Below are 25597 nucleotides of genomic sequence, written 5' to 3'. Positions count from 1 at the left end.
ATATAAGTATATTTTAAAATATCTACTATTGTATCCCGATGTGGCAGATCTGCAATTTTAGAGGCTTCCAATTGGCCTTCCCTACCACTGAGCCCTAGTAGAATTGGAACACCCACCATGAGATACCAAATGACCAAGGGCTGGAATTGCCAGCAATGAGCCGGATTCTGTATAACTCACCAAGTCATAACATGAGGCAGGCCCAGCAGCAGTCTTTTGAAAGATGGAAGTTCTATATCCAAGATTAGATACAGACAGGGCTGAAGGGCACAATAGGATTGATGAGCAGGGACCACTACCATTTGTCATTCAGCAGTGTTGCATTGGCACCTCTCCTATGGCCACATGGAGTATCTTTTGTGACAGCTTTCACAGGAGGAAAAAGGCCAAGATTTGTTAAGTGATGGGTCAACTTGGGACTCACCATAAACTTTACTCTGTGTCTTTTCCTATCACACATACCACTAATATCATGGGGCTTGTCACGCCACATGGGCCAAGAAGCAGGAAAGCTTGGGGTACTGCCTAGACATGCTTCAGATGTCTTTGCTGATCTGGGCACTACTCAAAGCTGGCCATATCTTTGATCATCCAGTGTGTGGTTTCAGAGCAGCATTCCCAAGTGTGGAAAATGATTTTCTAACCCAGAAAAGTCTACCACGTGTTGTACTTACTTCTTTGAAACAGGAGGGCAAGTTGACATAACCTGTCTTTTTCTCTGGAGGGGATGACCTGGCATCCTCCAGATCCCTGAACCTCTAAATTTTGACTATTAGGGTGGGGAGAGAGAAGGGGTTAAATCTTCAGAGTTTCTCTCTCACCCTCTGGATGCATGTGTGTTACCAAAGCCTCCAACACACTTGCTACTTCTTGCTCCTTGAGTCAAATTAGCATAATATCATTGACATCGTGGGGCTGTGGAATATCCATCCAGTCTAGGCCTTGTGACTCTATTATGACAGAGAACAGGCGAGTTAGCATAGCCAGGGGGGAAGACTGTGAATATATGTAATTGTTTAACCTTACTGAGTGTGATACTTTCTGATCCTTTTTCATTGATGAGGATAGAAAAGAACACATACATCGATTCAGGGGTCAGGTCACCCTCCATTTACTTGAAACCAATTGCCACTGGTACTTCTCCCCTGTTATCCAAGAAAATCCATTTGGTTCTGTAGGGGCCAGATCAGTAAATTAAATGAAGACATACAGGGACCAACCTTCACCTCTATATTTTATATGTCTGTAAGAGTGATATTAATCCCTGCCACCATCCCTGGAAGCAATGTGTGTGTGTGTGTGTGTGTGTGTGTGTGTGTGTGTGTGTGTGTGTGTGTGAGCACGTTGTATTTCTACTTCTTCATACTATTGTATCCAAATGTGGCAGATCTGCAATTTTAGAGGCTTCCACTTAGCCTTCCCCACTATGATAGCTCTTACAGTTCACACCAATGAGGAAGTTTTTCCGACAACCAATTATGACCATTCCATTTAAATTGTATCTTTGGACCCACTGGACGCACTCTAAATAAGGCTTAGGTAGGTCTCCTTTTCTTATTTTGTCTTTATATTTTTCCACTCTAGTAGGGAATCTAGATTCTCACTTCAAGACTCTGGGCATCAGTGTTCACTCAGACAATGTGTCTAACAGTCTTTACAGTGTTTTGATGTTCTGTTTTCCCTAGCGTATGGTTAGCAAAATAAAGGCCAAAGAGTCCCTTCAGGAAAAACTGGGGAACCATTCTCATAAACATTTATCCATTGTTACAAGGTGTACTAAGTCAGGGTTCTCTAGAGAAACAGAACCAACAGTATATATGTATGTGTATATATATTAAGAGATTGATTATAACAAATTGGTTCACATGACTGTGGGGGCTGGCATTTCTGAATTTCATGGGGCAGGATAGGTGGAGATTGGAAATTCTGGGATCAGTGATGTCGAAGTCCTTATTCCAAGTCTTTAGGGGAGGCCTGGGAGGAGTTTAATTAACCATCACAGAGGATCTAAGGCACCACTCATTCATTCAATGAACAGGATCTAAATACTGACTCAGGTCTGGAAAATGGGCAAGATGCTGTGTCTTTATCGGGACAGTTTCCTACAGCCTCCGGTCTTGTCTTCACTTCTTTTGTTTGTACAGATTGAGCAACTCCATCAGTGGCTCCCAAGTGTCTTGCCTGCAGGGACTCCATTTGCTCTTTACCATCTTCATAGCTCACTATGGATAACGCCCCTCTGGCTGCCATTCTGACCTTGCCTACTAAGTTTTTAACAGCATTATTGAGATATAATTCACATACCATATAATTCATCATGTAAAATTTACAATTCAGTGGCTGTCAGTATAATCACAGTTACACAACCATCACTACAATCAATTTTAGAATATTTTCACTATTACAAAAAGAAACCCTGCAACTCTTAGCCATCACCCCTAAACCTCCCATCCCCACCCTTCAGCCCTAGGTAAACATTAAGAAACTTTCTGTCTCAATAAATTGTCTATTCTGGATATGTCACATTAATGGAATCACATAATGTGTGGTCTTTGTGACTGGCTTCTTTCACTTACATAATGTTTTCAAGGTTAATCAAAGTTGTATTGTGTATCAGTACTCATCTATTTCATTGCCAAATAACATTCTATTTTCTGGATACTCCACATTTTGGTTATCCATTCATTAGTTGATGGAAAATTGGGTTGTTTCTACCTTTTGACTCTTATAAGTAATGCCTCTATAACTTTCATGTTTTGTGTGGATGCAGGTTTTCATTTTCCCTGGATATATACCTGCAAGTGAAGTGCTGAACAATATGACAACTGTTTAACTGATTGAGGAACTGCCAGACTGTTATCCAAAGCAGCTACACCTTTTTACATTTCCACTAGTAAAATAATGATTCCAATTTCTTCATATCCTTGCTAATCTTCATTATTTTTTGGTTATTATTTTATTTACTGTTCTTATTATCATTATCATAATTATGGCCATCCAAGGGTGAGAAGTGGTATCTTATTGTGGTTTTGATTTTCATTTCCATAATGCAAATCTTTTCATGTAATTATTTCATTTTCATTTGAATATCTTTGGATCATTTGTCCATTTTTAAATTGGGTTGTCTTTTCAGTAGTGAGTTATAATAGCTCTTTATATTCTAGATATAAGTGCCTTATTAGATATATGATTTACAAAATTTTCTTCCAGGCTGTAGGTTGTCTTTTCACTTTCTTGATAATGTCCTTTGAAGCACAAAAGTTTTTAATTCCAATGAAGTTCCATTTATCTATTTTTTCTTTTATTACTTGTGCTTTTGATGCCATATCTAAGAAACCATTGACAGATCCAAGGTCATGAAAGTTTACACTTGAGAGTTTTATAGTTTTAGCTCTTACATTTGGATATTTGATATGTTTTGAGTTAATTCTTGTATATGGTATGAGGTAGGAGTCCATATTCACTCTTTTGTATAAGGATATCCAGTTTTCCCAGCACCATTTTTTGACAATGCTGTTTTTCCCTTTAAATTGCATTGGTACCCTGTTGAAAATCAATTGATCATAAATGATTTATTTCTGTATTATCAATTCTTTTCCATTCATCAGTATGTCTATCCTTATGTCAGTACCATACCATTTTGATTACTACATATTTGTATTAAGTTTTGAAATTAGGATGTGAATCTTCCAACTTCGTTTTTCTTTTCCAAGATTGCTTTGTCTATCCATATCCCTTGCATTTCCATATGATTTTTAGGAGTCTCCAAATTTTTTTAAATTAAGAATTTGGAGATAAAATTTGCATACTAAAAATTAACCCCTTTTAGGGTCACCACCACCGAAATCATGACAGATCATTCCCATTATCTTAGAAAAATATTTCCCTTTGCCTCTTTGCATCAATTCCTTCTCTTACCTGCCACTGTAGCCCCTAGCATCCACTGATAAGATCTGTTCCTGTAACTTTATCATTTCCAGAATAATGTACAAATGGAATCATATAGTGTTTAGACATTTAAGTCTGAATTATTTCACTTAGAATAATTTATTTGAGATTTCCCCATGTCATTGTATGCTTTGGTAGTTTAAGCCTTTTAACTACTGAGTAGTATTCCATTGAGTGGACATACAACACTTTGTTTATTTACCAGTCAATGGACATTTGAGTTGTTTTCAGTTTTAGAAATTTCAAATAAAGACTCCAGCAAACTAATCAAGACCCACCCTGAATGGGCGAGATCACACCTCCATGGAAATAATTTAATCAAAGGTCTCACCCACAGTTGGGTGGGTCACATCTCCATGGAAACACTCAATCAAAAGTCTCCCCCTCCCCCAACAAGAGGGGATTAAAAGACCATGGCTCTTCTGGGGTCCAGAGCAGTTTCAAACCAGTAGAGGTATACACCTAGAGAAAGATTTATGGGTTATGACAAGTATATATCTAACTTAAAAGAAACTGTCAAACTGTTTTGCATACCTACCAGCAAAATATGATAGACCTAGTTGTTCTGTTTCCTTGTTAGCAGTATATATTGTCAGACTTGTTTTGTTTTGTTTTTTAGCTACTCAAATTTGTTTGGTAACATATTTGGATTTAATTTGCCTTTATCTAATGAATAATAATGTTGAACACATTTTCATGTATGAATTCACCATTTGTATATGTAATTTGATGACCTATGTTAATAATTTGGTACACTGATTATTATTGGGTAATTTGTTGACTTATTAACGAGTTGTAAGAGTTCTTCATATAGCCTTGACATCCATCTTACATCAAACATATGTTTTAAAAGATTTTCTTGCAGTCTGTGCCTGTCCTTTTCTTAACAGTGTCTTTTGAAAAGCAGAGGTCTTTACTTTTGGTTAAAAAAAATTATCATGTTTTCTTTTTGATTTATGCTTTTTGTATCCTATTAAGAAATTTTTGCCTAACTCAAGTTCATATTTTGCTTCCAGATAAACAATCTTTCCAAATATTTTGTTGAAAAATGTGCTACTCTTCTAATTATGTACTAGGTCTTTCCTTCAGTTTTTTCTTTCCTCTAACTGCAGGAGATTTGATTCTCTTTATAATGTTTCAAAGAGACCCACTGGCTTTTACACAGCCATTAATTGGTGGTTAATCACCATAAGCTTTCACTGTACTTCCCTATTGCAACACTTTGACCCAATAGAAGGCTCCAGTTCCAGAATGCCTATAATAATTATGTCTCCCATAACTCTCAACTGTCTAATATTTGTACTTGTTAATGTAGCCTCTTCTATAGTATCCCATTCCAGTTTAGATCCCAGATTATGCTGTATGTCAAAAAATTTAGTAAGGATAGAAAAAGGAAATAATAAAATGCCATTATTTATAAATAACATAATTGTGCAAGCAGAAAATCCAAAAGAATCTGAAAATAATATGTTAAGAAGTATAGATGAATTTTAAAAGGTCACTAGAAACACAATAAATATACCAAAACAAAACAACTGAATTTCTATTTTATAGCAACATGTACTTAGAAAATGAAACTTAACAATGCCACTTACTATTGCATCAAAAATACCAATACTTAAAAATAAATTAATGAAGAATGTTCAAGAGCTTTAATTAAACACTGTGTACAAATTTATTTCCTATTGCTGCTATATCAAATTACCATAAACTTAATTGCTTTAATCAACCCAAATTAATAATCTTAGAATTCTGGAGGTCAGAAGTCTAAACTGGGTTGAAGAGCTATGTTCCTTATGGAGGCTTAAGCAGAATGTGTTTCCTTGCCTGTTCCAGCTTCAAGAGGCTGCCTCCATTACTAAGTTCTTGTCTCTGTATCAGCATCCTTTGTCACATCTCCTTCTCTAACTTCAACCCTTCTGCCTCCCTCTTTTCAGTACCTTTGTGATTACATTGGCTCCACCTGGATAATCCAGGATAATCTCCCTATTTCAAAATCTTTAACTAAATCACACCTGCAAAGTCCCTTGTTGTCATATAAAGTAACATAATTAAAGATTCAGGGATTTGGGATGTGGATATCCTTGGAGAATTATCATACTTCCCACCATAATGGCAAGCAATTAAAAAGAAATGAATGAAGATCTTTACACTAAAAATTATGGGAAACAGTTAATGAAGTCATAAATGTTCATAGATTGGGAGTATAAATATTGTAAAGATGTCAATTTCTCCCAAATCTCAAAATTTCAGCAGTTCTTTTACTTACTAACTGGATATGTCAACTCTAAAATTTATATGGAAATTCAAAAGACAAAGTATAACTTAAGATAATTGTAAAGTTTCTTTAAAATTTTGTAGCACCTTGTCTGATATCAAAACTTGTTATGAAGTTTATCATAATTCAGACAGTGTGTTCGTACTGCAAATACAGACAAATACATTATTTGAACAAAATAGATTTGAGGTTCCAGAAACTCGCCCCCACACATATGGGTATTTGATTTATTACCAAGCCGATACTGCACAAAACTGAAGAAAGAACTGTGCTATGGTGCTATGTAAATGGTTCTTTGCAAACTGGGTATTCTCACAGGTAAAAAAAAAACTTGATCTCTTCCTCATATTATGCATAAAAAATTCCAGATGCATTTATAACTACATGTGTATTTATCTCTTGATGTATTTCAATCTAGTTTTTTCAGAAGATAATATAGGAAAAGAACCTAATGACCTTATGTTTGGCATACATTTCTTAAGCAGAATACAGAAAATGCTAGCCATAAAACATAGTATAATACCTATATATCAGTAAGTTGTTGAACATTGGCCATAACATGATAGCATTTGAAGAGTAAAAAGGCAAGCTATAAAGTGGGAGATGTTATCAATACATAGAACTGAAGAAAGACTTTTATCTAGTACATTCAATGGCCTTCTACAAAATCAATAAGAAAATGACAAGAACCCAAGAAAGTAATGACCACAACATTTTGAACAGGAAATTCAGAAAATTCTTTATCCAAATCCCCTAAAACATGTGAAAATTTGCTCAACCACATTAGTCCTATGAGGAATCAGGTTAAACCCCAACTGTTATGACACTACACAATTACCACAAGAGCTAAACCTAGAAAAGAATAAAATACCAAGTGGAAGCAAAAATCCAGAGCTACTAAAACACTCATATGCTGCTCATGGGTGAATAAATTTTATACAACCACTTTGGATAATTGATTGACAGTATATACTAACACTTCATAAAGGTATATCCTATAACCTACTTATTTCACTACTATACACATGGGCAGCAAACGATGTTACAGCAATGATCATCTAAGGATTGTTCATGACAGCCCAAAACTTGAATCAACCTTTTATACAAGGGGTTGCTTTTGGCATTTGGATGGGATTATCCTTCTCATTGCAGGGTAATTAACCTCCCCCAGCCCACCAAACCTGCAAGTAGTGTTTCCTAGTCATTCTGATAATCAAAGTGTTCCAACATATTTTCAATGGATCCCTTGTAGAGCAAAGTAATCCCCTCATGAGCTGCATTAACTGAAGGCCAAGTGATGTATAACACTGCAGATGGTAGACCCAGGTATAGAGAATTGCACGAGGGCAAGAATGTAGATTCAGGGATTGAGATTCCATTTGATATGGAGGAAAACTGGAGCTATTCTTTAAGGAATTGTGAAGGGTTTCATGGCTGTAATTAAATAGCTGTACCAGAGGGCCAAAGAAATAAGATCCAAGATGGTATAGGAGAGCACGGTATAGGACAGACCAAGAGGCAAAAATCACCTCCTCATCACCATAAGTTTCAAAGTTAGGACTTCCTAAGCAAGAAGATAATGAGGAAAAAAGAGGAGAGGAGAGGAGAGGAGAGGAGGGGAGAGGAGGGGAGAGGAGGGGAGAGGAGGGGAGAGGAGGGGAGAGGAGAGGAGAGGAGAGGAGAGGAGAAAAGAAAAGAAAAGAGAAAAAAGAAAAGAGAAGGGGAAAAAAAAGTTTGTTGGGTTCTTTAAGGGGGAAAGCAATAAATAGCAAGCCTTTTTTCCACCTAGGTCTGAACAAGAAAGACTGCAAGTAGAGGGTACAATATCATTGTTATTCATAAAAACTAACCTGGAGAGTATAGATTACGTTAGTACAGAATGGACTGCATTACTGAATCCTCAAATAAGGTAAAATTGCCCAACCAGTCAGAGTCATGCTGGATCCAGACACTACCCCCATTAGGGGATGCAGAGAAGGACTATGTTCTCTGTGAGCAGGCTACCTTCCAAGAGAGAAAGGAGGAGCTGAGCTAAGCATATTCAGTTAGTATCCAATTTATCAATAATGTAATTTACTACACATTTGTACGGAAGAGTGAGTAAGGGTAGAAAGAAGCCTGGACCTCCCTTTTAAGGAAGCAAATATCAGGAATGGGAAGGACGGGTTCCCCCTAACCTTTCCCAGTTTTATTATTTTTTTGACACATTGGGCTTACCAAAGAAGTCCATGGTCCAAGAGCTCTGTGCTTTCTCCTGTCCCATGTGATTGGCAGGTTATCCAAGTAGTACTACATCTGTCTTTCACGGATCCACTCTCCAAACACCTGAAAATGATCTTTTGGGTTCTTCTTGAGACTACCAGGGCTCGGTTTAGATGTCACCCCCTGAAGTTTCTGCAATGAATTGAAATAATATATTCATTACACTTACCCGAAGATCACTCTATTGTCAGTTGAAAATTCACTTTTTGTTCTATTTCTCATAACAGTTTAAGTCCAGAAATATTTTTCTATATAATGCATCAATCAGAATTTTTGCAATGAGCTCAAATAACATCAAGATTTTTCATTAATAAGATGTATACATACACTTCAATAACAAAAACTATGCCAAAAACATAGAAATGATTCAAATTTAATACAAATCCTCTCTTTTTATTTTTAGGAAGAAATTCAACTTCAAACATTAAACCTCCTTGCAATAATGTTAAAAATTCAAAGGATTTAAAGTACAAAACCAGTTCCTCTTGCCCTTGCAAATTAATGATTAAATTTCTGAAGTGCTCATTTAAATCCTAAAAACTATTTCCCAATTCTGTTTCTTTTTTAACTCTTTGTCAAATGGGTTCCTGATGCCTGGTAGGAGCTAGAAGTTCCTCTCTCTGGAACTGTGTGGTTCCTGCAGTCCTAGAAGTTGTATTAGTTTATTTTCTACTTTCATAGGTACACATTCACTAAATAAATAAATCTTAATTAAGGACCACCTGTGTGGAAGGCACTTTTATAAATTATTAGGATACATTAATGAATAAACACACCAAAAATCCATTCTCTAATAGATTTTGTATTCTAGAGATGACATAAAATGAACAAATACTATGATAAATAATTAAATGATATAAAATTTTATAAAGTGTTATTGGAAAAAAATATATATGGTAAAGGGGATAGGTAGTTTGGGGGTAGGGGCTGAGATGACAGTTTTAAATAGAGTAGTAAAGACATGCCTCACTGAGAAATGCCATTTAAGCATTAATTCAGGTTGGTGACAGAAAAGCCTCCAAAGTAGACGATAGAGCAAAGGCTCTAAATCTTCTTAACTTACGTGTCTTACAAGGAATCTAAGCCACTGGGTGGAGCTAGGGTTGTTTGAGTAGCTGTCCCCTGGGGGGTATGATATGTAAAGAGCCACAGAAGGAATAATCATTCAATGTCAAACACATCCAATAAATGAAGTTTAACTTCACTGTCCTGAGTTGTATATTTTAGCCAGAAGATATTTTTTGCATTAGCCCAATATCTAACCAAGACTTGGGATTTTTCTGTCATTGATATCTTCTCTGTACCTTCTCTTAGCTTGCACTCATTTCCCCAGGGTATAGATAATATTGGCATCTCCACCTTCAGGAATATATTCTGATATTCCAAGTCTTTTTCTCCCAAATGTGTCTACAGGTTTTAACCTCTTGGTATGATTATAGTAATCTTTAATGGACAGTTCTCCAGTTTTTACTATGAACCCCCTAACATAGTTCTCAGAGTTGCCTCTCAAATATTTCCTTTTGGGGGAGTCTACCTGGGATATTTTTTTTCTGTCAAATTTCTTTTGGCCTCAGTCACTGTATCTCAATTACATTCAAAATACTACTTTTTAAAATGGACTTTTTAAGAGCCATTAGATGCCAGCACTTTATCAGTTTAGCTTGACCTTCAAGATCTCATTTTCTACTTAGATCTGTCCTTAAGATCTCAACTTTTTTCCTTAAGCATATCTCTCTTCTTCCAATTCAATCAACCTGCCTTGGTTTATTTTGTTTTTATTCCTGTATTGCTTCTATTCTGATAATCAGACTGAAGCACTCTTCTCAAATCAATCCAGTTTCTTTTCAATTTCTAAGGAAATCTGACTCTAAGATTCAAAGTACACAGAATATTAATACTGCTTTCTTAGTTTGCAACAAATTCTGTAAGTTGTTTCTCTACTTTAAGTCACAAAAATGGCATGTTATTTTAATATTCAGGCTATCACTAATATTTATTTCAAATTTTCTCAGTTTTATGGGTGAAACCATAAGTTACAGAAAATTAAAGCTCTGATCAGAGCTTATGTATTTTAAAAATCCAGAGTCAATTTGGGCTCAAAGGATGAGGAGTGATGCTTAAGAACTGTGAATAAGCCACATGAATCTAAAGTTAGTCCCTCTAGTTCTTTCCTTGAGCCTGAATGTAGAATTGAATTTGAGCCACCCTATCTGAAACTGCCAAAATATGCTTGGCACTAAGAATTAAAAGTTGGTGCATCAGTAATACCATGCAGTAATGTGATACTCTGCTTCAACCCTTGCATTAGTTTTATCTGCTAGGGCCTCTTTGCCAGCTCTATATCAGCTAAGGCTGCAGAATGGCACACACACACACACACACACACACACACACACACACACACACTCCCTAACTGTAGTTCAATTTCAAGATGTAGCAGGCTGCACTGTAAGGCCCTCACCCTTGCTAAAGGCTCTTTGAGTGTGTTTGTCATTTAGTCCAGGCCCATTTCAAAGCCCAGGCTCACCTAAGCTCAGATCACAAACTCTACACTGATTTTTCACCAAGGCCTCCAAGCACGTACACCTCAGAGTTTATATAAATGGCCCTTACGTCAATTTGGGGGGAGTTTAGTGTCCAGGAGAAATTTGTCAATATCTGGAGACATTTTTGGTTGTCACAACTAAAGGAAGGTATTACTGGCATCTAGTGGGTAGAGACCAGGGATGCTATCAAACATCTTAAAATGCACAGGGCAACCCTCTTCCACATCCCATCAACAAAGAATTATCCAGCCCCCAAATTCAGTAGTGCCATATGAGAGAAACCATTCTATAGACAAAGGCCCTAAAGCTACAGCCAACCAGGAATGACAAAGTGGCATGTTTTCTGAGGATTAAAAGCTCTTTCCATACACCAAAGCAAACTCCTGCCTGACCTAAAATACATCCACCACGTTAAATTTGCCCTGCTCATATATTGAGGAAGGAGCAATGCACCAATTTTGCTCTCTTCAAAGAAAGGAATTGTAAAAGGGGGGAAGAACATGGAAGTGGAGAAGAAATATATTTACTTTTCTTATTCTTTTAAAATTTTGGAATTTCTATATTTTATAATATGTTAAATATATATATATATGTGTGTAACATATATTAGGACAGTAATACATAAATATAATTAATAAAGGCAACATAAGTTAAAAATAATATTTCTGAAGCAACAGTGAATGTGTTTTAATTCCATGTCTTATTAAAATTACCGACTTGGTGGTTTTCAACAATTTGTTGACCATATCCATGTCTGTGTTGTTTCTTATCTATAAACTGAGGATACTCAGTATTGTTATAAAGACAAGAAAGTTAATTCACATAAAGCCTTTGAACAGTGCCTATAATAGAGTAAGAGCTAAATAAATGTAGATATGAGGAAAAAAAATTTTAAAAATTGCTGTTTACCAGATTAGAGGATGTGGCTCTATGAAAAGATAAACAAAGGACATTAGTCATCCAAGGACCACATGTGACTAAGGGTATTAAAGGAAGGGGATCTGGGCCTTACCTGTATCAACGACTGCTCAGCAAAAGGTAAGTATACTTCTCACGTGTTATGACTGTCCCTGAAAACAAATGCGTAATCAAACATTTTAAACACACTGATGAATAATAAAAGTAGTTAGGAATTTGGGGTGATGGAGCTTCAGAGAAGTCAATTTCACACCCCATTCCAAAGCAAAGGGAGGGGTTTTGACAGGGTTTAAATTTCCCATGACATTCTTAAGCAGAAGGAAGATTTTTGAGGGATTTTGAGTCCCCCAGATTCAATTCCTAGGATTTGAGCTTTAGAGGAACAGTATTTAGTATGTATTGCTTCTTTCTCCCTGATTTTTCCACCAAAAAGAAACGGTTATATCATTTCCTACTGTTCCCTATCTCACAACTTCCAGTAATGCAAGTGTCCCTACTGTCTTCTACCTTCTAATTCAGTTAATTGTGATTTTGGAGTAACCGACTCTAGATATTCTCTAGATTTTTTTAAAACTGGCTGTATTGCCTCCCGTTGTCTAAGTCCATTTCAATAGGAGAGCTAACTACAGACTTATGACCAATACAAATTCATTATGTCATTTTCCATTAGCTAAACTAGCTCTTACGTTCTGTATATCACAATTTATTACACTTTGGATTATATACTTCCTTATATGACTTCCCATCGTTCCCTATACATTAGTAATCTTTGATTCCATTGTTTTACAGAAATTTCTAGACCAAATATCAAGGAGGCAGAATAATGTGTTGAAAAGTATGATTAGATACTAAAACAGATTTGGGTTTCATGAAACTTCTACTTAGTAGATTTTTGATGCTGACCGATTTGCTTAAATTCTGAGTTTCACCTATTAAATGAGGGGAAAACCCACAATTTCTTATCATTCTTGAACAGATTAAATTATATAATGTATAATTGGTCATTGGGATATAGATGGTAAGTGTTCAAAGAAATTAGTCATGATGAGGCTGATGACAGTTGTACAGGATGTCTTACAACCCTAAGGAACCACTCTCTCTCCTTTTCACTATGCTGTCTGCTCTGGGAGGGCTGAAACCTGTATGGGCCATTATCAGTGGGTTCTATTGCTCTCTGTTGGCTTCTGTGCTCTGTTGGCTTCAACCATTGGGAAGCACCAGCAGTAGTTTGAAGGAGAAGGACAGTGAGATCTGGCTATTTATTCCCTTGGTTCTTTCCCTAGAACATCTAGGGGTCATAGCAGCCCTTCTGTAATAATAATCTTGCAATATGCCTTGTGATTTCTGTACATCAGACCACACTTTCCTCTGTACCTTTTGAAAAAAGCTCCGTGATTAAATTATCCTTAAATTACTCAATTTGAGTGTTGCTTCTCTTTCATACTAGAACTTTCGTCCTATTATTAATTGCTGTGATGATGATGTTTGTTGTTTTGGGTAGCACAGTGGTTTCTGTAGGGGCAAAAATCAGGGTTTATATTGCTATTTTCCTCAGAGTCCACAGCACTGTTAAAATGCAATGCAGATACAAGACAAAAACAATGGATTTTGTATTTTAATTTGATTGCTATTAATATTGATTGAACAAGGTCATCTCACAAAAAGCTCTGCACATTAATAAATGATATAAAGCAAATCAAGCCAGAAAAACGAATAGTAAGCAAACACTGGATATATCATCATTTTAATATCTGGTTGTGTAACGCTTCCTCAGAGCAGTAATTTATAAGCAAATGTCTCCTAATTCACTCTCCTCTAGAACTTTGAAATCCTGACAAAATTCCATTAAGCGCAACAAATCCTTAACATAAAATTTAAATAGTTGATAAGCTTCTCATATTGTAATTGTTAGCTTAGGGTTTTCAAGAGATTTGACTCTGAAATTAGATACAATCAATTTTCTACCAAAGCAAATTGCACCAATTTAATGAAACTGTCACAGACTAAACCAAGCAATATACACATCAAAGAGACCAGTTCTCAAAAAATGGTCTTCAAACTTTAGGACTTATTATTCCAATAGAAAAGCAAAAGTTGGCTCAAATTCTAGCTATGTTTTTAGTTCGGGGAGTAATTTCTTCTTAATAGTGAAAGGTCTTCCTACATTTTATGTGGTCCAATAATTTTTCATCCTAATCAAGACACTTTTGAGAGTATTAGGAGAGCTATTAATAATTACAGGGGGGCAACAGGTATAAAATGGGGCTCTTAATAGAAAAGTGGAATGTGTCGTCAACCTATTAAGTTCCATCTGAACCGAATAAAAATTTTTATAGTAGACATTTCTAAGATTTTCAGGTTCCTGCTTCCTGCCCTGATGTAGTGCCAGGCACCAGAATGTCTCCCCTTAGGATACCTTCCACAATTTTCCAACAGACTTTTTATTTCTTTTATTTTGTGATTTATGTGAGAATAAGCCCCTGGGTCTGCTTAACAATATTCTTTGCACTTCTATTACCCTTCTCAGGAGGCATTAACTAAAACAAAATAACAAATCTGCTGGGGCACATACATCTTTCAGTGTTTTTTCTTTGTGATTATAAATCTAATTTTCCCCAAAATGTCTACACCCTAAATGAAAGCATCCTACTGACAGGTTTGAATGTTGGTAAAAATCTCATGAAGGATTTTTCTTATTTAGCGCAAATCTGTCAGAAAATATCACAATCAATACTATGATATAAGGAGTGTTGTTTTAAACAAATAATGTAGCTGATTATACAGTGTTAAAATCTGGAACATATTTGTAAAGGAAACTTGGATATCAAAGATGCCATACACAGAATTTTCTGCCCACAGCAGTGTAAACTGATTGAAACAAGAACCTTCAGTATGAGCATCTGTAATGCAAATAAATTCCAAATAATAGCATTGAAAACTCTATTGGTGATGCTGGCATAAAGTGAATTAAGTAGAATAGGCTTGTAAATGCTCATGTTTCAATCAAGATCTGATTTTTTTCATCTCATTTCATGGCCATATTTTGGAGCAAAAAATCATTATCCATGTAATTTTTCCCATGATTAAAGTTTAAATGGATGAGCTAAATTCCACTGAGCTTTGTGAAACCTTAAAAACTGAAAATTGAATAACAGCTGTGAGCAGTTTGTAAATAAAAACATTCAAAAACAAGGCTCTTCCACTGTAGCTTAAAGCAACATTTTGAAATATAATGAACAGCACAACCTATACACTTGACTGGTATCTATTTTGATAACTTTATCAAAACATGCTCAATTAAGCCTTCATGAATTTCAAGCTAACAATCTTTTTAAAAAAAACTTTATTATAGACAAACTATTAACATTCTACAAAATAAAATGTTGTTGAAATAAAAATAGTCTTGGAAATTCCTGAGCAGTCCCACATCTCATGATGCAAACTCCACAGATCATCCTCCTCCAAAAGACATACCTGACATGTGTCACTCATCCAAAATATGCTTACCATTGTAAGCAGAGTGCATAAATGGATAAGAGATTACTTAACATGATGATGGATGGTTATCCTGAGAGCATACCCCTTGATGAAGCTGTATCCCAAGCTACTTTATAATAGGTAGGTAAGCCTATTTATAATACATAAGTAAGCCTACATCTTCTATAATTTAGTTGTTATTCTAGTGGAGTATGGGAAGTTCCAGTTTAAATCATGAAATATTATCAGTAATAGAGTAGAAAATCCAGGTATTTATGATATTTTCTTAATTGTCATTTATTTATCTTCCATTTGTTGACACCCATTTCTCCTCACAGATGAAGAAACAATGCACTAGACACTGTACCAACTAAAGATAAGACAAAGCCTAGAGATTCTCCCTGTAGTAGGCAGAATAATCCTCCTGTAAAGATATCCACAGCCTAAACTCTGAATCCTCTGAATATGTCAGCCTACGTGGCAAAGGGGACTTTGCAGATGTAATTAAGGATTTTGAGATGGGAATGTTATCCTGGATTATCCATTTGGGTCCAATGTAATCCCAAGGTCCTTATAAGTGGAAACAGGAGGTCAGAATCAGAAATATAAAATTGAAGACGATACGCTTCTGGCTTTGAAGGCAAAGGAAGGGGCCATGAGCCAAGGAAAGTAGGTGGACTCTTGAAGCTGGAAAAGACAAGGAAACCAACACTCCCCTTGAGACTCCAGAAGGAATACAGCTGGCTGATGCACTGATCCCTTGATTTTAGCATGGTAAGGCTGATTTTGAAATTCTCATGTCTAGAACTTTAATATTAAATTTAAGAATAATTTATATTATTGAATAAATGATAAATACATAATTAATTCATTTAAAGTTTGTGGTAATTTGTTACAGCAACAGTATCAAACTAATATGCTGCCTTAAAGAAATTTGTGGCTAAAAGGATGACATAAAAATACGTCAGTTAACAACAAAAAAGTCAATATCTCTTTGAGAAGTAAAAACGTGAGATAATAATGCCACTAACAATTAGTAACATTTATTGAGCACTTATTATATGCCAGACACATTAATTGAATTCTTAGAATAATTCTTGAGGTAAAAATATTTTCTACCATATTTTGAAGAAGGACAAATTGTTACAATTTAAGTATTTTACTAAAAGTAAGGTTAACAATTGGGAGAATCAGAATTTGAGTCCACACTGTCTGCTTCCAGATCAGTAAGTCTACACCACTAAATTATAATGCCTCACCAAACACAGACTTATGGATGTTAAGAAGTCAAACGATGCCTGTGATGATTAAGTTTATGTGTCAACTTGGCCAGTTTATGGTGCCCAGTAGTTGGTCAAGCAAGCACTGGCCTGATTGTTACTGAGTATATTTCGTGGACTTAAATCACCAGAAAGTTGATTGCATTTATGACTGGTTATATCTACAATCAATTGAGGAGACTGCCTTCAACAATGAGAGAGGAAAAAAAAAAGATTTCAAGAAAGATTCTCTTGGTAACAAACCAACTAAATACTGAGGAAAAGTTTTTGGACTAATTTTCGTAAGTTTCAAAGATGATTGCATTTATGGTTGATTACATCTACAACCGACTGAGGAGATTGCCTTCAACGATGAGAGAAAAAAAGACTTCAAGGCAGATCCTGTTGGTAACAAACCAAATGCATACTGAGGAAAAGTTTTTGGATCAATTTTCATATGTTTCAAGTTATTTCAAAAGAAAGCAGCTTCAGAGGAATGAGGCAGTCAGAATTCAGATTGCAAGGGGTCCAGAAAAATAAGGGATAAGTAATTTGAGTTGAGCATTTATTAATATGTTTACGACATTCATGAAACCTGAGGACAGAAACCTGAAGAGGTAACATGTCAGGAAAAAAAAAAAAGGATTTTGGTGGATAAGCAGAACTGGAGCATGTCTATTTGCAGGAGGAAACTTAGTAATAAAAGAAATGAGATTTTAGTAGGTACAGGAATGACAAGCAAGGGGTTAAAAAAAGGAGGAAGATTAAGATACCCTGTTGTGATTACTATTACTCCAATGAAATTAGCCATCCCCAAGGAGACTTCTGTTGCCTCATAAACCTCATAAACCTCATGTCCACTTTCAGGACACCATGAATAAATACAGCTACTATGAATTTAGTGCCTTTCTTAACACAGTATCACTGTCCATATCTCTATTCACCTTTACAGCAAAGCTTGACTGTAAATAAAATTTTAAATGAAATGTATCTTTCATCTCCTCACTCTCCTCTATGCATCTACATTGAGCAGACTTCCAAGTGCCCCATTTTACTGAAATTCCAATTTATTTAATTCTCACCTCTACAGTGGTGTGCCAGTTTGAATGTATTATATCCCTAAAAATGCCATTTTCTGTGATGCAGTCTTGTGTGGGCAGACTTATTAGTGTTGATTAGATTGTAATTTTTTGAGTGTTTTCATGGAGATGAGACCCACCCAACTGTAGGTGATGATTCTGATTAGATAATTTCCATGGAGGTGGGGCCCCGCCCATTCAGCACTGGCCTTGATTAGTTTACTGGAACACCATATAAGCTCAGACAGAAGGAGTGAGCTTGCTACTGCCAAGAAGGACACTTTGAAGAACACACAGGAGCTGAGAGAGGAGCTGCAGTTTACACAGACATTTTGGAGACGGCCTTTGAAAGCAGACTTTTGCTCCAGAGAAGCTAAGAAAGGACAAATGACCCAAGAGCAACTGAGAGTGACATTTTGGAGAGAAGCTGCAGCCTACAGATGAAATGAAATGCTCTCAGATTCTCACTCATGAAAGGGGAAGAACTGATATTTTGAGAATCAGGATGTATTAAATTCTTTCTGTGTAACTTTTTGTTTGCTTGTTTGTTTGATCAAATGATTCCCCCAATCATCATTACACCTAGAATTTTAATTTTGATCTAGTGCTGGAAGATAAAACACACAATTCTACCACTACTCTTTGTACTAGTTACCATATTTTACAACCCCCCTATTTGATAACAAATTAAATGAGATAGATTTATATGATTAACCATATGTTCCATTCAAGATAGATAAGTGAGAAGACATATTTTTCCAGTTCCTTCCAAAATACCACTCAATGGCATAATATGTGCAAATAAAGAATAAAATTATAACAATGTTAACAATAGGAGAAGATGTTTCCCATGGGTAGGAAATTTGAACAGATGTCTGGAAGAAAATAATTTGATAGAACCAGAGTGATAGAGAAGAAACTTGCAGACAAAAACAGGTTGAAGAGAATGCTGTTGGCAGGTGGGTTTAGCCTGCCGTATTGTCAATTCACACATATTTTTTTTTTCCTTACTGTTTCCCAACAGCCCTGAATTTAGTTCCTCTGAGAGAGCCCTCCAATAGAAATAGACTCCCATGGTTATTGAGAGAGATCATACCAGATATTGATACAAATCAATGTGCATTTCATATAAACGCAAATGTGAACCACTGAGGATCACTGGACATTTGATGCAAATTCACGACAAGAAAGAGAAGCAAGAAGGACAAATACAATGATGCCCCTAGGGAAAACAAAGACACACCAAAGAATTTTATACATAATGGAGACTGCCTCAGCTCTAGAAAGCCACCTTCTGTTTTTCTGAAAATTGACAAATGCCTCAAGGGGAAAAATGTCCAAGAATGTAAAGACAATGTTGCTAGAATGTATGTGTATTTATAAATACATTAATTCTCCACTAATACATATAACATACAGCATAGTGAAAATTCAGTGTTAAGTTTTGATCTTTCTTGACAAAGATAGTGTTAACATTTTTATGGAAGAGGAACTGATGATAACTCTGTCTCTCATTTTAAAATGTCAGTATCATTTTTCTTCTATTATTTATTGAGTGCCTATTAAATGCATGGGCTAAACTGTAGGTGACTGAGAATCTGTGCAAGTGATTAGTTAATATATTTGTTATCTTCTAGTGTATGTCAGACACTACTAAATGCTATAGAATGCTTGAGGTATTGAGTAGATTTTTGCTAACAGGACAGATAGCAACTGTTCTTTTGGAGAAAAAGAAAAATAATATGTAAATAAGAAAAGTTCAGTTGACAAAAACTGCTGTAAAAATAAAATAGAATGATAGAGTAGAAAGCAATAGATATAACTATAGGTAGAGTAGTGGTCAAAGAAGACATCTTATGTGATTGATTCGATCTGGCACTGATGTGAAGGAGAGAGAGAAATGAGGTTGTGGGAGGAGAGAGGATGGGACATTCCAGGCCACAGGAATAGCAAGTTCCAAAGCCCTGAGGTGGGAGAGTTTGTATTGTTTAACAAACAGAAAGAAGACAATTTATATTCATTCTTTCAGATATAACTTCCTCTTATATTCCATGAGAATATTACCAATCACTTAGAACAGTTTTGAGTGTTGAAGGCTAGAGTAAAATAAAATATTAAGTAGACACAGTTTGGCATATGCTAGAAGATGAAATATATTAACTGATTACTATTATGATTAGGATAAGATCTTAATCATCTATTATTTATATCATGCTAATAAAGTACTATATTATTTATCACACCTAACAACATGTAACAATATCAAGTATTTTGAGTATTGGAGAGATGATGTGGGAGATGTTTTGGAGTTAAGTTTTAGACCAAAATGAATTTCTAAAAATAAAAATGGCAGGCTATATGCAAAATGGCATATTATAAATAAAGATAACCTTGAATTAAGAGTCCAGGATTCAAACTGAGGCTCTACCACTCCTAATCTATTTGCTCTTGGACAACCTGCTAATTAAATTTGGACTTCAGTTTCATCTTCTATAAAATAAGAATAATTATATATATATATATGTATATATATATGTGTGTGAGTGTGTGTGTGTGTATATATACATATCTTACAAATTTGGTATAAGGTCTCACATCAAATTATTTTATTTTAAGCATACTACTAAACTATATTTTTTTGCTTTTAATTATTTTATTTGTTTTTAGATCACCACAATTAGAATATAAGTTCTGTAAGAACCTGTATTTTTTCTGTCATGTTTACATCTGTCTGTGAGCATCTAGAATTGTGCCTGGCATGTAGAAGTCATTACATTACATTTATTAAATGACTGAGTGAAGGAATGAATGCTATCCAGTTCGTTTCAATGGTATTTCCATGAAACTGATACTTTGTGTAGGTTTCTTCATAAGACTCCAAGCAAGTTTAAATGATGTTAATAAGGGATTTATAGTAAAATTTAGCCCTTTGGTGAAACTAACATAAATTGCAGTGATGAAAGCACAGCACAAATCTTCAGGGCTGCACAAGTCAAGACACATGCATAGTACCTGGAGACCTTTGAGACTGAATCATTAGGTGAAATTGGGCAAAGAAAAGAGCCAGAGGGTAAAACATGTCATGCATACATTGTAAAAAGACAGCCTTAGTTAATGTTCTGAAGAGATACTAGTAGGAAACTTTTTCAAGCAAAATTCAAAATGAAATGAGTCATTTTGAGAAACATAATTTTGCTTTCAAGGGGCAGCATGGTAAACAGTGATTACAAATACTTGCAAAAGGAAAGATCATTATGTGAAGTCTTTCCTGTAAAGAGTACTGATTGTACAAGCTTTTTTTAGTCATACTCATTCACATTCAGTAACACCACCATAATAAGCACCAACTTCAAACATAAAAAGTATGACTCATGAGAAATCAGTATTTTTTCCTGCCATAGGTGAGATCAATTATGATTTCCTGGTAACAGCTCACAGATTTGAGTTCAAGAGAACAAGAGGTTTTTCATGAAGAGATTTTTTTTCTTTAAAATTCCTTCCAGATTTACAAAGAATTAGTCAATTGAAAACTTTCAGGGACCAGTCAAGTTAGTAGATTGATTAATCTTAATACTTCTTTAAAAGTATGTTCTCCTATACATACAAAAATTATTTATTGATACATTTTCAACAAACTCTCCTTGCAAGAGCACTCATGTACTACTGACTAATTTTTACAACTCAGTAGTATGGTTTCAATTAGAACAAGTTGGTATGGTTGTGTGAAAGGCAGTAGAGGGCAAGTAAAAAGGCAAATTTGTTTTGAGGAAAGGAGATATATAGGTTCTCTATCTAAGGCTATATATTGTCATCTCTGAGTGAAGAATTCCTGAATTTATAGATTATGATCAGCAGCCAACCTCCATCATCAGAATCATCATAACTGAATCTTAGCTTACAAAAGCACAAATGCTCTGAAAATCAGTGAAACATGGGTCCATATTATATAACATGAAAATTGTCTTAACTCACTCATTTCCCAATTCACATTCTCTAGGGGTAATCATTGTTAAAATTTTAAGGTTCATTTTTTTTTAGGCCATTATGGAGGGACCATAATAATTAAGAGAGTATTTTTTCATTCATTTTTTAATAATAACCACAGATGCTTTAAATTGAGTGCTTTCCATGTGTGCTGCATAGTCTAAATATTTTACAAGTATTATCTCATGTGATAAACACAAATCCATTTTACTGATAGAAAAATAGTTACTTAAGGAAGTGAAATAGCACTTGCAACTGTATATGAGCATACATGACACTTGTATATTTATGCATTGCACATATTTACATATCTGCATATATTTGTATATATACTTGAAGACATTGTTTCTGAAAAAAAGAATCCCTGAACATCAATTGCTGAGTCAAATTTAGGGTTATTTTACATTGGAAAATTGCCTCCAAAGAGGAAGAAACAAATTTCACTCTCAATCATCTAATCACGTGGAGAAGTACTTATCTCACATCTTCAGCAATACTGGATCTTATAAATCTTTTGTTTTATTTTCCTACATAATGGTTTTAAATATGGTATTCACTTACATTTGTATTTGCATTTCTTTGTCCACTAAGATATTAGTGATATTAACCCTTACATGTATACATTGTAAATATTTTTTTCTCAGTCTATTTTGCATCTATCCTTTGACTGGTTTTGATCCAAATACTCTGTCTATCATTAAAGTGAACACAAACCCCCAAAATTGATGCCAAGTTTGCTTTGACTTCTTTAGGGGCCTTTGAAAGGGATGTGGTTCAGACATATGTTGTTTCTCTGGGAAACACAGAAGTTCTCTTTCTGCCCCATTGCCTAAAAACAGATGTACTTCAAGAATCAGGAAAAGAAATGTCTTTACCTGAGGATATTCATTCTGGTCTTTATTTTATTGTGAAACTTCTGACTTCCGATATCCTAATGAATATCCTTTGAACTTCTTGGGTTTTAATAACTCCAACCACATAATACATGAAGTGAAATACTCAGGTGAAAATGTATGGTTTTCATCCTTTGCATCATACATTCATTTTCACCTGATTATTGTTTTTTCCCACACTATAAGGAATGACAGCACCAGTTAAGTTGTGTCAACAGTATAAAATATTCAAGTACCAGGTAAACACCACCATAAATAAATCAAAAGTTTAAAAATTACCTGCATAATAAGTAGAGTTTTTATAAATATATAGTCATTTTACAGGTACAGAGATGTCTCTTGATGTTTGTTTGATCATCTGACAGTTTGGACAGGAGATGTCCTTGAGGCAAACGCACCTGTGCAGTGCTAAAAGTTTTTTTTTTTTTTTTTTTTGCAACTGTTAGGCAAATAAGTGGGTTTAGGAGGACAACTATGAATATAATAAAATGTATGGTGACTTTGCTAGAAACTTTAAATCTGTGCATCAGTAAATTAACAGCTAAATACATTTATATGCTCCACTCAATACCATCATTTCTTCCAAACACCTTCAGTAGAAAGAATAGCATACTTAGATTACTACTTAGAGTAGAGAATGGTATTTGGGGTTAAGAAGAACACTGGAGGAAGAAAATAAAATATATTAACTTCATTTTTTGAAAGAGGAAATTGACACTTCAACCTGGGCTCACAACAATGACACAACACAGAAATGTTAACCAGCATCTAAATCTAGTATCACTCTCACTGCAGTATGAACTGCCAGTTAAATTATACTCATTATAACAGAAAAATCAAATTTTATAATACACCAAAAGCTAAAGCAAAATTTATACATTATTTACATGGATTTACATTAGGATTAAATAATTAAGATTAAAAATTAACTGTAATTTTAGCTAAAAATTATTTCAAATGCATCAAACATGTTATGGTGTTTCGTGGGACAGGAAGAGTAAAAGAAATGCTAAGAGTGGGAAATCAAGGGAATTCATAATCATTTTTTTGAGAAAAATGTATATTTAATTTGATTTGAGAAAACTGAATATAAATACCCTCCATAATATTCTTTGAGTTTTGATTATAATTTTAAAAAATAAATCCAGGAATAATCAACTGATACATCAGGATTTCTTGGCAGAAATCCTATGCCTGAAAAATATGTTGCAAGTCACATTAGCTTTTTTGTAGCAGACAAGAAGACATTTTGAAACCCTGGAGATTTGATTCAGATTTCCTGTTTTGATTAGTTTTATTTTACCTAAGACTTAATTCAAAAAATATTACTTCTCTTATGCCATCCACTTCATCTCCCTTTTTTCTTAATTCCCTTTGCTTTCTTTTTCTAATACAAACACATACCTGCTACAGGCAAATCTTGCTGAGGGATGTCTTTATTAATGGTAAATTCTCATAAGATGAACTCTTAACAAATTTAATGTATCTATTATGGATCACATTTGAATATAATTTAAAGTAGATGTAACTTAAGATTTTCCTTAAGGATGTATCCCTCCTTCATTTCTCATCCTTTCCAACATGAAGCTACATTCATTTATTTTGACTGGTCCTGATGACTTGTGACTGTTTGATTAGCCACATTTTCATGTAAAAATATAGTTTCAACAACTTTGTTATTAAAATTCACTTTTTTTCAGTCAGTGCCAAAGACTAGCATCAAATAGCTGTAGGGTGGATTAATACGGTGTTGAGGTCTCAATATGCTCCTCTTGCTTTCCTCTTATCTGACGTTAACAAAGGGTTCCTCGGAGACACCACATTGAGACCTAAGAGACAGAAGGGCTCTGGGAGCTCATGGTTGACTTTGTTATTTGGTGGCTGACCCAGGAAATCTGTGACTGATGCTTAGAAGGAATGCCTGCTAAAAAAAAATGACTCAGCTGGGTAGAACATGTGCTGAGACTGAATGGCAGCAGGAAATCCAAACACCTGCTGTCTGGTGAACAGAAATAGGCAACTCTAAGCTTGAAAAACAGATTTAAAAAATACACACCAAAGACACACACTTCAGAAGTTCTGCATTGGTTTAAGTATTAGGCAGTGGCCCAATCCCAGTAAGGATCGTGTTCCAAAAATCTGTTTAGAGCACAGAAGAAACAGATTTGTGGAGAAAAGAACATAGAAATTTTGGACATAATAGGCTATTTGATTCCCATAATATAGCTGTATACTAGAGCACAGGTCTTAACAAAAGTCAAGGTCTCCCTCCAGCTGTGAGTTGCATTTTGCCTCTCTCTGATACAGGCTGTAAGAGAATGAAAGCCAAGGCAGTGATTGGGAGAGGTGGAGGGTGGGGTGGGGATAGCAGGAATCGAAGAGGATAATAAAGAAGTGGGACAAAGCTGCGCCCTCTCTTCTTCTTTTTCTAGTGAATAAAAACTGTGAGTCCAAAGAGAATTCTGAACTAGGCCATAAAGCACTCAGTTATTTTCAAGGCAAGTGGAAATGAAAATCTCTTATGAAGTAGATATAGTTGTAAGTCCAGAAATGCAGGAAGTAACAGAAAAGAGTACAGGATATGAAGTGATATTATTCCCAGACTTGCTACTAAAAACAGAAAGAACAAGAATAGAGCCAGTGCGTTAGAGAATGGAAATCAGCATAACTAGTAGATGGATGTGATCACACTGCTTAGGCACTTGGTAGGAGTCTTTATAGGTCAATGCTGGCCCGGCATTCAAAGAGACCTTAAAGATTCAAAAGACTAGGGAAGGCAGAAGGCACGAATCAATCTATGCAGCGTAATGAGAGTATTTGGAAAAGCTGCTCCCTTATAGTCTTGCAAAAAGATGTGGTATGCCCTCTTTTGAGTGAAAGATAGATGATACTATATCTAAATATCAAGGGCTTTAAAAAGAAAAATCTTGCCTTGTTCTTGTGGCAAATTCCA

At 35.2% G+C, this 25597-nt stretch overlaps 1 long non-coding RNA gene across 1 annotated transcript in view; it reads right to left on the bottom strand.

Moving 5' to 3' along the window:
• Positions 1-8485: 8485 nt before the first annotated feature.
• The window catches only part of LOC119508754, a 154530-nt gene continuing 137418 nt past the window's right edge, over positions 8486-25597 (bottom strand). Inside the window, exons 2-3 of the long non-coding RNA XR_005211580.1 lie at positions 12047-12104; positions 8486-8620 (exon numbers count right to left, since the gene is read on the bottom strand). This is a non-coding gene — a long non-coding RNA (uncharacterized LOC119508754). The remainder of the gene's footprint in view (positions 8621-12046; positions 12105-25597) is intronic.

The sequence above is a fragment of the Choloepus didactylus genome, chromosome 14 (genome assembly GCF_015220235.1).
Source record: "Choloepus didactylus isolate mChoDid1 chromosome 14, mChoDid1.pri, whole genome shotgun sequence".
NCBI lineage: Eukaryota > Metazoa > Chordata > Mammalia > Pilosa > Megalonychidae > Choloepus > Choloepus didactylus.
This window is presented reverse-complemented; position numbering and strand designations above follow the sequence as displayed.